This window comes from Corythoichthys intestinalis, chromosome 8, assembly GCF_030265065.1.
Source record: "Corythoichthys intestinalis isolate RoL2023-P3 chromosome 8, ASM3026506v1, whole genome shotgun sequence".
Lineage (NCBI taxonomy): Eukaryota > Metazoa > Chordata > Actinopteri > Syngnathiformes > Syngnathidae > Corythoichthys > Corythoichthys intestinalis.
Window position 1 is genome coordinate 32,109,019 of NC_080402.1, and position 13,549 is coordinate 32,122,567.

General features: G+C 38.9%; 1 protein-coding gene across 5 annotated transcripts in view; it reads left to right on the forward strand.

Moving 5' to 3' along the window:
- LOC130920027 (alpha-1,6-mannosylglycoprotein 6-beta-N-acetylglucosaminyltransferase B-like) overlaps positions 1-13,549 on the forward strand; it is a 252,584-nt gene that overhangs the window by 69,035 nt on the left and 170,000 nt on the right. For 2 of the 5 annotated variants that reach the window (XM_057842822.1, XM_057842823.1), the window contains exon 2: positions 8,837-8,934. The exons of the other annotated variants lie outside the window; for them this stretch is intronic. The gene's annotated coding sequence lies outside the window, so the exon portion shown is untranslated. The remainder of the gene's footprint in view (positions 1-8,836; positions 8,935-13,549) is intronic. 5 annotated transcript variants of the gene reach the window in all.

The window sequence follows — 13,549 nt, forward strand, 5'->3', positions numbered from 1 at the left end:
TGGCTGGCATGAGTTCTGTAAACATGGGCAACATCTAAACAAAGTATCATCCATGTTGTAACAAGCTATGGTACCAAGTAGACATTTGGCGCTAGAGCGGGGTGCCTGCAGCATCTGAGACCTGACAGGCCGGCCTGATTTTTCTCCATTTTTAAGTTATAAATATAAATTATAAAATTATAAATGCATTTACACAATGAAATACCGATGGAAAAGTTAAATTTATTTCTTATATGAGAGCAGGAATCGACATTCATTACACTTTTACACAATTACAGGAGTGGGAACCTCTGGTTACCTCACGATACAATACGATTTGCGATACAAAGCTCACGATAACGATGATCTGACGATATGGCGATACATTGGTCAGGAAATCATTCTAGGATATTGTACAAACAACTAATAAACAGAAAAACAAGCTTCTGCTGTGAATTGGAATGAGTTTATCACTAGTAGACGTCCAATCCGTTTGAAGTGGGAGGGATGGCAGCGAATGTTCATTCGCTGCCATCCCTCCCACTTCAAACGGATTGAACGTCTATGGCCGTCAGTGACAGCCAATGGCAGGCAATGAGGTCATTTTGTGCCATTTAAGGTCATTTACCTGTTCATTTTCAGTTATCCTGTTGATTTTGAGGTATTTTATGGGTCACTTCCTGTTTATTATGAGATACAGAACAGGAAGTGACCTGGGAATCACCCAAATGAATCGGCAATGACTCAAACTCAACAGGATATGACCTGTAAATGTCCTAAAATGAAAAGCAAGTGACCTGTAAATGCCCTGAAAATCAGACAGAATGACTGTGAATGCTCTGGTTTCGAATGAACAAACATTCCCAGTCTAAATGGATTCGGCGTCAAGCACCATCACTGCAGCCTTAGAGTTAACTGAGACACTATTATGGTGGAAGATTTTGGTAGCAACTTGTTGGTTCCTTTTTTATTTTATTTTTTTAAACATTGACACCTTTTTAAAACGACATCTCGATTTTTGGCGGGAATATATCGATAACCTTTTGGGATACAAAGTATCATGATATATCACCATTTAGATTTTTTGTCACACCCTTAATTACACTCATACATACTAGTACAATTTGAAGCTTTTCCACAGCCCACTCTTACTGGTGTGCGTTTTTAGTTTGTTTTTAACTTTTTTCGGCTCCATATCGAAATACTAGGTCAAAAATATGTAACAGATGCGGTTTTGCGGACTCGCAGAGGGGTAGATTAAAAGGAGGGGGCATGGCATGCTTTGGGTCTGCGGCTCCTGTATGCAATTACCATACAAAGCTTTCTCTTTTATATCAAAATTATTTATTTTATAACAAGTATTCCTTAGTTTAACATCCATGCATCATTTTAGTATATATATATATAAAAATATATTTATTTAAAAAAGTTAGCGAGAGAGAGCCTCGAACCCGACCCGAACGTAATAATTGACAATTTTGGGCTGACCTGGCCCGAAATTCGGTCGGGTTCGGGTTTAAGATCTTACCTCTAGGGTCACTGGGTGCTAGAACCAATCCGAGCTAACTATGGGTAGTAGGCAGCGTACATCCCTTAATCGGTTGCCAGCCAGTTGCAGGGCACAAGGAGACTAATAAACATTCATGCACACACTCATACCTAAGGATATTTTAGAGTATTCGATCAGCCAACCATGCATGTTTTTGAGGTGTGGGGTGAATCGGAGTACCCGGAGAAAACCCACACAGGCACAGGGAGAACATGCGCACTCTACTCGTGATAGATCTCAGAGCAAAAGAATTGAACAATTAATGTTAATTAGTGCAGAATGTGCCTTTGTATTTGGAGCTTTCATCTGTGATTCGAATATGGATTAAAATAAATTAAGAAATCCCCACATATTTTTGGTCTCCAGCATTACAGAAATGGTTTCAACTCTCCATAAACATGGTATCATGTAGGGTTGTCCCGATCCGATATTTAGATCGGATCAATCGCCGATATGCGCAAAAAAAAAAGTGCATCGGTATCGGATCGGCCGACACGGAAAAATTCCGATCCAGACTCTCAATCCAGTTTTAGGGAAAATCCGGTCCTTATTTACATAATCAATTCCAGCTTTGCTTTGGTTTCCCTAAAATCCAGTCCGTATTTTACCGCACACCTTCAGCACACTAGCATTACCCTCTCCAAATTTACCTCCGTGGCATCTTCTACATTATGACTGCAATGTAAATTTAAAGTTTATCAGTAAAAATGTCAGCTGTCACCTGAGCATCTTGAAATGCTTGTCTTTGTCAAAAAAAAACTCCCCATCATGCTGGGACTGCATTCAGGGCAAACAGCTGAAGGGAGTGTTTAGAATAGATGGAGATGGAGCAACAAAGTGTGGAGAAGATTGGTGAGTAGATGCCATTTTTGGTTTAAAATAGTATTATTTGCACTGATTTTTTTAAAAGCCTTGTTACAGTTGTTCAAGAGCAGAGAGCTGATGCTGAGTTAATAGTTTATTTTTCACTGAGGTTGTTTGTGTGTTTTTCTTTTTTAAGACAGTTTACAATATTATTTGCACGTTTACTGACTGAATATGCCATTTCTGTTTGTTATGTATAATGTTTTGTGTTTATCACATAATAAACAGGTCAGTTTCTTGTTACCAACTATTGTGTGTTATTCAAACTCACCTAATTCAGCTGGCTAGTTGTTATCAAGAGTACTAAAACCCTTTTCAACATGAGTCTGACAACTAAGTAAGGAGGCTAAATAACTTTAATACATGCTCAGATATGCCGGTATCGGAATCGGCCGGTATCGGATCGGATGTGCAAAACAATATCGGGATCGGATCGGAAGTGCAAAAACCTGGATCGGGACATCCCTAGTATCATTACTCTCTTTATCTATTAAACTGCTTGCAGAGTATTGAAGAGGATTAGACTCTTGGGGACAGTTACTGACCAGTAGCCATACCTTTAAAAGTGTTGAAAAACACGAACAGTTCAGCATGTACTGGGCTCCAGTCTTTTGACCCTAACATTTGATGCAGGTTGAATTCATGTGAACATTTTCACCCCTTGAACTAATTTATACATTCACTTGAAGGGTGGTTTCTCAAACAATGCAATCAAAAATACTTTCAGACTTTTGATGATGGCGAACACAATCATCAAACCCAAGCAGCCATTGTGCTGTAAATGTATTGCGACTGTGACATCAGTTATACTCACACTATTTTATGCTGGAAGTAAATTATGGGCTTCCAGGCAAAACAAAATGAACGTTTCTAACGCATTTACTGTAGTTCTCTATATCCGTATGAAACAATGGTCAGTAGAAACAAGACAGGTACCGTAATTCAGACAATCTGGAATGCTCCCATATGTCTAGCTAAAATAGTACTTGCATTGATAAAATGTCTGCTCCTGCTTCCATTGTAACACTGGTTTTCATTTTCATTTTTCTCCATGATTACACATCAGAAAGATTCACTTCTGTGTTTTTTTATTTTTTATTTTGTTAAACACGATTCTTTCCACTGGTTATATAATGCAGGTGCTTTCTTATCCATTACAATAGTTTTACTATTTGGCTAGGTGTGCCAGAGACTTCTTTTTGTTGATTTTCTTTTAAGTTTTGATTTTAATTTTATCCAGCCACGTTCTTTTTAATAAAGCAGTTCATTTAAATGTCAATCCCTTTTAGTCAGGTGACACAATTCTTTTTTATCCAACAGGCCGCAGCAGGTTAAGTTTAATTCCACTCATTCTTATGCAGGTGTTAGCCTAACTTAGTCCCTGTGTGAGTGTCTGGGTAGAAGCTTGGGCTGACACCAGTGTCTGCTAGTGTTTAACTCGTCTCGTGGCATTTAATATACAGTGTATCACAAAAGTGAGTACACCCCCCCGCTTTTCTGCAGATATTTAAGTATATCTTTTCATGGGACAACACTGACAAATTGAGACAATGAAAAGTAGTCTGTGTGCAGCTTATGTAATAGAGTTAATTTATTTTCCAATCAAAATAACTAAAAATATAACCATTAATATTTAAACCCCTGGCAACAAAAGTGAGTACACCGCATGGGAACTACGTATATCCCTAAATGTCCAAATTGCGTACTGCTTGTCATTTTCCCTTAAAAATGTCATGTGACTCGTGGTGGGGAGTTGGAGGGTCAGCCTCTTAGTGCTCAGACCATATGCCGCACTCTACATCAAATTGGTGTGCATGGCTGTCACCCGAGGAGGAAGCCTCTTCTGAAGACTGGACACAAGAAAGCCGGCCCGTCTCATCAGAGGATAGGACATGATTCCAGTAATCCATGTGCTTTGATAACATGTCTTCAGCAAACTTTTTGTGGGCTTTCTTGTGTACCGTCTTCCGAAGAAGCTTCCTCCTCGGGTGACAGCCATGCACACCAATTTGATGTAGAGTGCAGCGCATGGTCTGAGCACTAACAGGCTGACCCCCCCACCTCTTCAATCTCTGCAGCAATGCTGACAGCGCTGCTGTAACGAGTCACATGACATTTTGGAGGGAAAATGACAAGCATTACTCAATTTGGACATTTAGGGATGTACGTACGTATTTACTTAGGGGGGTACTCACTTTTGTTGCCAGGGGTTTACATATTAATGGCTATATTTTGAGTTATTTTGTGGGGAAAATAATTAACTCTATTATATAAGCTGCACACAGACTACTTTTCATTGTGTCAAAGTGTCCATTTGTCAGTGTTGTCCTATGAAAAGATATACTTTAATATCTGCAGAAATGCGAGGGGTGTACTAACTTTTGTGATACAATGTATAGTTAAAAAGTACGTCAGTGATTTTTTTTCCCTCTCCTTTCTCCTATCCTTTGGCACTTTACTGTTAAAAGTGCTTTTTAATAGAAGTGGGAGTGCCAACAATGAGCTGAAATATATTGCAGGTAGAATACTACAGTTGTAGAAATACAAGGTAACTATGATCTCATCTTGTTTTACTTTCTGTCTTTTTGTTTTTGCGTTCTGTCTTCTCGCTGTCACTTATATCCACACACTCGAGTCCTTTCGGCCTAAACCCCCCCGCAAGTGTAGCAATGTGGTACATGCTGACAACGTCTCTCACACATCCCCAAACCTTGTAAAGTGATCTTGGATAAGTGCTCAACTTCACATCGGTGCAGTTGCACGAAAACAGAAGGATGAAGCTATTAATACAGTTTGGCATTGGTGTTAACTGCAATCAATGTCTCGTAATGGACTATTTAATGCATAGGAAGCCCAGCTGCTCTCAGACCATGGATGTGGAAGTGTGCTTATTGTGTGCTTATTGTCACTGTGTGCACAGGGAACCGGTAAAAGGGATCAATATGCAGTTTTTGTCTTGCTCAGACCAGTGTGAAGAGGTTAAAAAGGTTATTGTTGATACGTAATTGGGGCCAAAGACACCAAATCAATATTGTGTGACCATCTTCTTTAAAACAGTTGGTAAATACTGCTTCTCGCCCTGGCAGGTTTAAGCTGTGATAAATAGTGTATATTTAGATTATTTTAATTGACAGCAGGTAGTCTGTGATCATGACCTAAAGATTTTTATGTAATTTGATATGACAAAATACCCGATTTACAAGTACTAAAGTTACACTGCAACATCTTAAAACTTCTGTCATCTCTAGTGCAGGGGTGTCCAAACCTGTTCTCAAGGGCTGCTGCGGGTTCAGGTTTTTGTTCCAACTGATTCAGCACAGACAGTTTGACCAATTAGGTTTCTGTTGAAACTAGCAGCTCCTGACCGCAATCAACTGATTTCACTTGTAAGACACCAGACTGGTGAAAGAAAAGGTGTTGTCTTGGTCAGTTGAAATGAAAACCTGCACCCACTTAGACCATTTGTGTAATAGTTTACCCACCCCTGCTGTAGTGGATATTTACTGTATGTTTAGGCACGATATTTCCTACTAGAAAAACATTGTCATTATCATCATTATCAAAGTATTCAAAAAATGTTTAATGTTTCAACTTAAACTGTCACCCTAATGTCAAAACTAAGTTTTATCACTGTTCACCCCTTTCAGCTTTCCCCTCGGGGGCTGCCACAGCAAAACAGTCAATTTGGCATGCAGGTTTTTACACTGGATGCCCACAAGCAGGAATCGAACCAAAGCCTCCACAATGATAGCGGGGTGCTGAGACCACTGCGCTATGACAGTCTCCATTTAAGGACATTTATTTGTAATGATTTGATTGCCTATCGTTGCTTCAAGACATTGTCAAAGCACCACTTTTTAGTGGATGAATCTTTTCAACTTGATTTAACATACTTCACTGGCAAAACTTTTATTGCCTATGCCTCAGAAAGAAAAATAAATTTACAAACTTCAATGTCCTGTTATTTCTCGAGTATAACATGCACCAGCATTTTTTACTGTCCTGTTGGACGCTACTACAAAGAAGAGTTTGCACTGTTCATGGCTGTACATTATTTCAGCAACAGCTGTCAACAGAGTTCCTGGTTGCTTTGTCAATAATGGCATACATCGACTAATATGTCCATGATCTCTGGAGGATGTTACAATATGACATAGTATATCAGCACATACATGCATGCAGATGCACACACATTGAATCAATGTGAGTAGTGAAAATGTATATCCTATATACAGTGCGTAAAGTGTTAACATCATAGTACACTGTTCATGTCACATTGGAAAGAAAGCACACATTCACAATGAAGGATTTGTTCAATGCACTTCATATCTCCTGCTAATTGCTGTGTGTTCTTGTTTGGTGCAAAAATATTGTGCACACTCTTAAAAATGAAACCGCCACTGCCACCCACTGAGTGGATGTGCAATTACATTTTATTGTAGTACAGCAAAAATGTATGTTCTCCGAGGTCACATGTACCCCACCCAGGCACTAACGTCATGATCAATGATCAAGTTTCGTAATGTGTGACATATAGGAGTGGGAACCTCTTGGTACCTCACGATACGATACAATTTGCGATAAAAAGCTCACGTTAACGATGATCTGACGATATGGCGATACAAAGATTATCGAAACATTAGTCAGGAAATCATTCTAGTATATTCTACAAATAACTAATAAACAGAAAAACAACCTTCTGCTGTGAATTGGAATGAGTTATCACTAATTGACGTCCAATCCATTTGAAGTGGGAGGGTGGCAGCAAACGAACATTCGTTTATTCACTGCCAACCCTCCCACTTCAAACGGAATGAACGTCTATGGGCGTCAGTGGCAGCCAATGCCAGGCAATGAGGTAATTTTGGGCCATTTAAGGTCATTTACCTGTTGATTTTCAGTTACTTCCTGTTGATTTTGGGGTATTTTATGGATCACTTCCTGTTTATTTTGAGTTACAGAACAGGAAGTGACCTGGGAATCACTCATAAGAATAGGCAGTGACTCAAACTCAACAGGAAATGATCTTGTTGATGTTGATCTTATATCGTTAAATCAACGTCACTTTTGCACCCTCAATTAATGTTGTTTCAACGTTAAAATCCTTACAAAACCTAAACGTCATTTCGATTATTAATAAAATTGGAACAACGCTGAATCAATGTTATGTTTTCGACCAAATCGCCTGCTCAGCCATAATTCAATGACTTTTCAATCAGATTTCCCATAAATCAACTCTTTGTCAACATTAGTTCATCAACTATATAAAAACAATGTTAACCCAACCATCGCCTGACATACTATAGAACAACGTTGTTTCAACGTCACTTGACGTCGAAAATTTTTATGTCAACCATACTGATGATTTTGATGGAAAATCAACGTCTGTTCAATTTATGTCTGCTATCTGGGTATTATGGTAGAGGATTTTGGTAGCAAGTTGTTGGTTCCTTTTTATTTTTTTTAGACATTGACACCTTTTTAAGACGACATCTCGATTCTTGGCAGGAGCATATCGATAACCTTTTGGGATACAAAGTATCACGATATACAGTATCACCATTTTGATATTTAGTCACACCCCTAGTGATATACATTAAAAAATATGTCACAGATACACCTCTCACATAAAAACATGGGGTGGCGTTGAGCCTATTTGCTGTAAGTGGACACAACAACCAGTGGGACGTGTATTTAACAGTGGTTGAGACAGTTTGAGCCACCCAGGGCTGTCGCTTTATGAGCCTCACTTGCGCGTCATAGTGCGAGTTTGAGCCCCCAAACAGTCATGCTCGATGGCAGTTAAACTGATGGTGCGCATTACGTTGTGTATGTGACTTACCACACACTTCATTATCGTGGTTCAGTTATCACTACGCATTTTGAAATAATCCAATTTGCTCAACGCTCAGTTGGGAGGGGCCAGCCCTGCTGCTGGCTGAAAGAAGGCTAACGGGCTTTCTTACTAAACAGCTCAGAGTCTCTGAAATGCTTTAAAGCCTGTCTCCGGGTTGACGGCGAGCCAGATGGGCTTATCAAAAGAGCCAGATATGGCTTGTGAGCCATACGTTTCCTTTTGTAGTTGATTTACAACGGGTGATTTTTTTTTTCCCTACTTGTTTTTTCATTCAGTTTTTCAAAACCAAACATACTTGCAGCCAGTATCTTGAAAGGACAAAGGCACGACACACACACACACACACAAAATAATGAAAAAAAGTGAAAAAGAGCAAAATAAATAAATAAATAATAACACTAATTTACAGTAACAAGGCCCGGCTTTCAATTTCCCCTCCAACATCTGGTTCACATGTCAAAGTTCTTGTTTACCATTTGAAATTGGTGTCCTCTTTTTTTTTTTCTAAAGTCACTTCATTTCTTCCATTTGTCGTCAAATTGTCTTTCTTGTCTTAATCTAAACTTAATTCTCCCCATTTCACATAGTTCTTCCACCGTGCTCATCCACTGCTGGTTGGCTGGTCCACCTTATACTACAGTCTCCTGATTTCATTTTTACTTGCTGTCAGCAACACCTTGACAAGGTACTCATCCTCCTTTTGTATCATTTACCAAGTTAGGTTCCCCAAATAAAGCACCTTGAATGTTCCTGGAATCCCAAATCCTATTTTTTTTCTTCAAAACATTCCAAGTTATATCCCAATATTCTTTTATATTTCGGCAGGACAAGGATATAGGTAGGTGTCACACATCCATATGTCCACATGCTCGCCAGCACAGTTGTTGAGCAGATACGATTTCTTTCCATCGCAGAGGGGTTATGAAGAACTGAAAAACAATGTTTTTCCAATTAAATACTCTCCAAACCTTGGAGCTAGTGGATGTGCACTGTGTCTCACACATCTTTGACCATTCTTCCTTGGTTATTTGTGCTTTGAGTTCTTTCTCCCATTTTTCTTTAACTCATTTGCTCCCAAAATCGTATAAATACGTCAAGGGTCGTGTTAACCGCATATTTTCCGTCGTTGACCGGTTTTTTAAAACGGTGACGGAAAAAACTGAAGTCCATCCGTCATTTTGAAAGGTTGCAATTCACACCCCAGACCACAGGGTGGCGAGTGAGCATACTAATTAGCTATTGTCTCTCTTGATGCATGACGTCGTTGGCCTTACTCGGAAAAATGTCAAGGCAACTGAGTGTTTGCCTGGCACGGCCAGACTGTTCTCACTGTATTTTTCAAACACTGAGAGAAAAGTCTGGGACACAGCCTCTCGAGTAGGTACAAAATCAATCGACAAATCAGATTTGTTATTTGCTTGACGTGTTCTTCACCGGCAACGTCACTCTTGCGTGCCGAAAGTCGTCTCTACAACAACACGGATGGCGAACGGGAGAGCCGAGAATATGTTCCAATCCGCGGTAAATTCAGTTTTAAATGAGCTAAAACACATCGACACGAGACATTGACAACAGTCTGTCTCACGCTAGCCATGTTGAATAAACTCCGTTCTCCTCGTATGTTTACTTCCGCGCGCAAGTCCCTCGTCCTGCCCTCGTCGCTCTGCTAACGGCACGTCTGCCCGTCGCTGATTGGTGCACTCCGCTGTCTGTTTGCCTCTTGTTAAGCTTGTTCGGACAGAATATTAATTAAAAATGAATGAAAACTAAATACTATTGAATATGTCATTATTATCATTTTAAAAATGTAAGTGACGGGTAAAAATAGATTATGACCGGATTTTTATGACACTGTCAGTCAAAATGACAGACAACGAAAAAGTCTAGCACAACCTCTGAAATACGTTCTATTTTTAATTTTTTCAGTGTCCCAAAGACGTATTTATGTCTTTTACGTTTTTTTTTGGGACAAGAGACATCTCTGGGTTCTGATTAAATTTAGCTCCAAAGCACAAAGCTGAAAAACCATTTCAAAGCAATAAAACTGACCACTGGATGGCAGTAGCGCATTTGGTAAGACCCGCAACCCGATTAAACGGCAACGAACGGCTGGGCCGCTCGACCGGGGCGCCGGCGGAAGACGACCGAATGGAGAACAACCTAGAGGACGCCCGGGATGCCAGGCGCTGGACGACCGAGCGGAACGACCAGGACCACAAGTGCAGCGGACGATGCCGTTGAGTCCGTGCTGCTCGCCGAGCAGACCCCGCAGAGTCCAAAAAAAATCCATCTTTATGAGACAGGCGGCTATGAGGGAAAAGTTTACCCGGCTGTCGCGGCGACAACAGCGTCATCTCTCAGTTAGTTATGTGTAGATAAATTGTTACTTTGCTAACAAAAGCTCTATTCGTCTTGTTGTTTATGTTATTTTGTAAAAGGAAAACATTCAGATGTTTGGGATTTAACTAAAGCAAAAAATAGCTGTGTTAAAAGTCAAAGTTATGTTTGAAATGTACGCTTTCACAAAAAGCTGAAGTTCTTAGTTTTTTCATCAGAAATTGGAAAATTGCTCAAACTAAGCTATTTTCTAATGCTGATTTCTAAAGAATGGAAAAAGATATGAACTTACTTTTTTTCTTGCTGAAAGAAGAGAGTCTAATCTTTCTTTTGGTGTGTTCCATGTTTATACAGCAATAGAACAGAATTTTCTGTGGGCCTTGCAAAATCAGTCAAAATCCAGTAAAACGGCCAGGAGCGAAGGGCCTTGCTCCGGTGAAAATGGCTGGGAGTGAATGAGTTAATATACAGAAAGGTGTGCATCTGACGTGACAGGAGTGCTTTATAAAGTTCAGAAATAACTTTACATTTCTTCCCATCGTAAGCTTTCTTGAACACCTTAATGATTTTATTTACAGTTACACTATTAACCGCTTTGAAATTTTAGTCTTTTAATTGTATCTATCTATCTATAATGGTCTTCCTTCTCCAGTCCAAATCTCTGCCTCAATTTTTCAATACTTTGCAGCTTGCCTCCTTCCACCACTTTACATATTGCTGTAATGCCACTTTCGCCCACTTATTAAACCCTTCATCATTTAGTCCTGTTGCGAAACCTTCATCGAATGCAAACTCAGAATTTTTGTTTTTCTTTCCAGACCATACCTTTCCACTACAGTTTTCCATATATCCAATGTATTTTTAGTCATCTCCCCCAATTGGTTGCGTAGTTTATTAATCTGTTCCTTGTGGGCTATTAAATTCCGCATCTCAGAATTTTTTCCCCCTAATTGTATATCTTTCCATTTTGCAGAATAACTTTCCTTAAGTTGCACCAATAAATCAAAGGTCTGATTTGTGCCGTATAGAAGTATTGCTGCAGGCTCGGCAATGCCAATCCACCTTTCTCTTTTGGCAGCTGTAAGGTCTTGAACCTTATTCTTGGTCTTTTTCCCCTCCATATAAACGTTGAGATCCATTCTACGAGTTTTTTTTTTTTTTTACCATCAATGGCAGAGATTGGAACAAATACAAAAGTCTGGCCAAAACATTCATCTTGACCACTTCTATCCTTGAGTTCAAATCGATAACCATATCTGACCACATCTCCAAAGTCTTTTCTTCTTTCTTAAATTGATTTTGCAGTGGTTAATTTTTATTCAATTTTTTTTTTTTTTTTTTTTGTTAGAGACAGGTCTATGACATGCAATATTTGATTACTGCATTTTTTATGCACTCACATTGACAGCTATCCAGTACGTCTGAGATTTTTACCCATATTTTAAAATGCCTAAAACCACAATTCACTCTTTGTGCTTTCATGACCCATATCAAAGGTAGAGTAAAAATTTTAAATTGGTTAAGTTGAACTATGCTTTATAAATTTAGCCTTGAAACTGACGTATTTTATTTTTCCTATTGAAGATAGTCAATGAAATGAAATATGAGTTGCAAAAATAAAAATGTCTAGGAACTTCACTGTCGATGTCAGTCACACGCTTTGTGTCTTTAAACCACAACTTGGTCAAATTCCAAATTGCAAGACCTTAGGGGCCTTTTACTATAGAGTATCAATTGTAATTTCCATATTCCATTGACCAATGCTGACTTTTTTCCATAAGTTTGTGTGGTAATCCCTTTGCAACCATCCTCATTTCTTATGCATAGAAATGGCCTGCTGTCGCTGAACTCATATAAAGTAGTTAAAGCATTTATAGGGGTGGCGTTAAATACGCGCACACACACACACACACACACACACACACACACACACACACACACACAAAGGGATTACATTTTTATTTTTGGAGTGCAGTGTTTGATTTGGACTTAAATGAATCCTCAAAGCATGAAATAAAAACACTCAAAAAAAACAAAACAAAAAAAAGGTGGAGCTGCATCATTGTAATGATTAACCATTAGTTACGTATATTCAAACTAACATGTGTTAATAAATTCAGTCTCGGCATGAGACCAGGGCACAAACAGCAACCTGATTGAGTACGCATCCTAAAGAATTAATAGCCCCACATCAACACATACGCGCACACACATACACACACTTTAGTGATTCCACTGCTCATGCATCTGCTTACGTAGGCTTTGTACATTTATATCTCCAGTTTGGTTTTCTTGGACATGGAGAAGTGTGTGAACCAGACAGAAATATGTGACAGTTTTAAGAAAAAATGTTTTAAAGGTTTTCTTTGTAGATTTAGCTTCTATACTCATAGTGGAGAAGAATTGAATGGAGTACCTTAATTTTCAGACTGTAAGCCGCTACTTTTTTCCTTCATTTTGATCCTGCAGCTTATAGTCCAGTGCGGCTTATTTGTCGATTTATTTGGGTTGATAGGTAACACTTTATCTGAGAGCAACATCATAAGACTGTTATAAGACGGTCATAATTATGACATGAAACTATCATGGGCATTACTGAATGCTTATGTCATTAAGTGTCATCCGGCAAATTGTGTAACTAACTCCATTTATGTCCAGCTTGGATCTTTTACATCTATTCAAAAGTGAGATAATTTGCCAGATAACACTAAATGACATTTGTTATAAGCATTCATTAATGCTCATGACAACGTCATGTCATAATTATGATTGTCTAATGGCAGTCTTATGTTGCCACTGTCAAATAAAGTGTTACTAAATACCATAACTAGCAATTAATGAAACAACTGGAACAGTAACTGAAGAAATAATAAGCAAAGAACATAAATTTTGATTATTATTTACATCTGTAGCGCTGCAATGTATGCTAGGAGGCATGTTGGACAACAACAGTGTTGACAGAA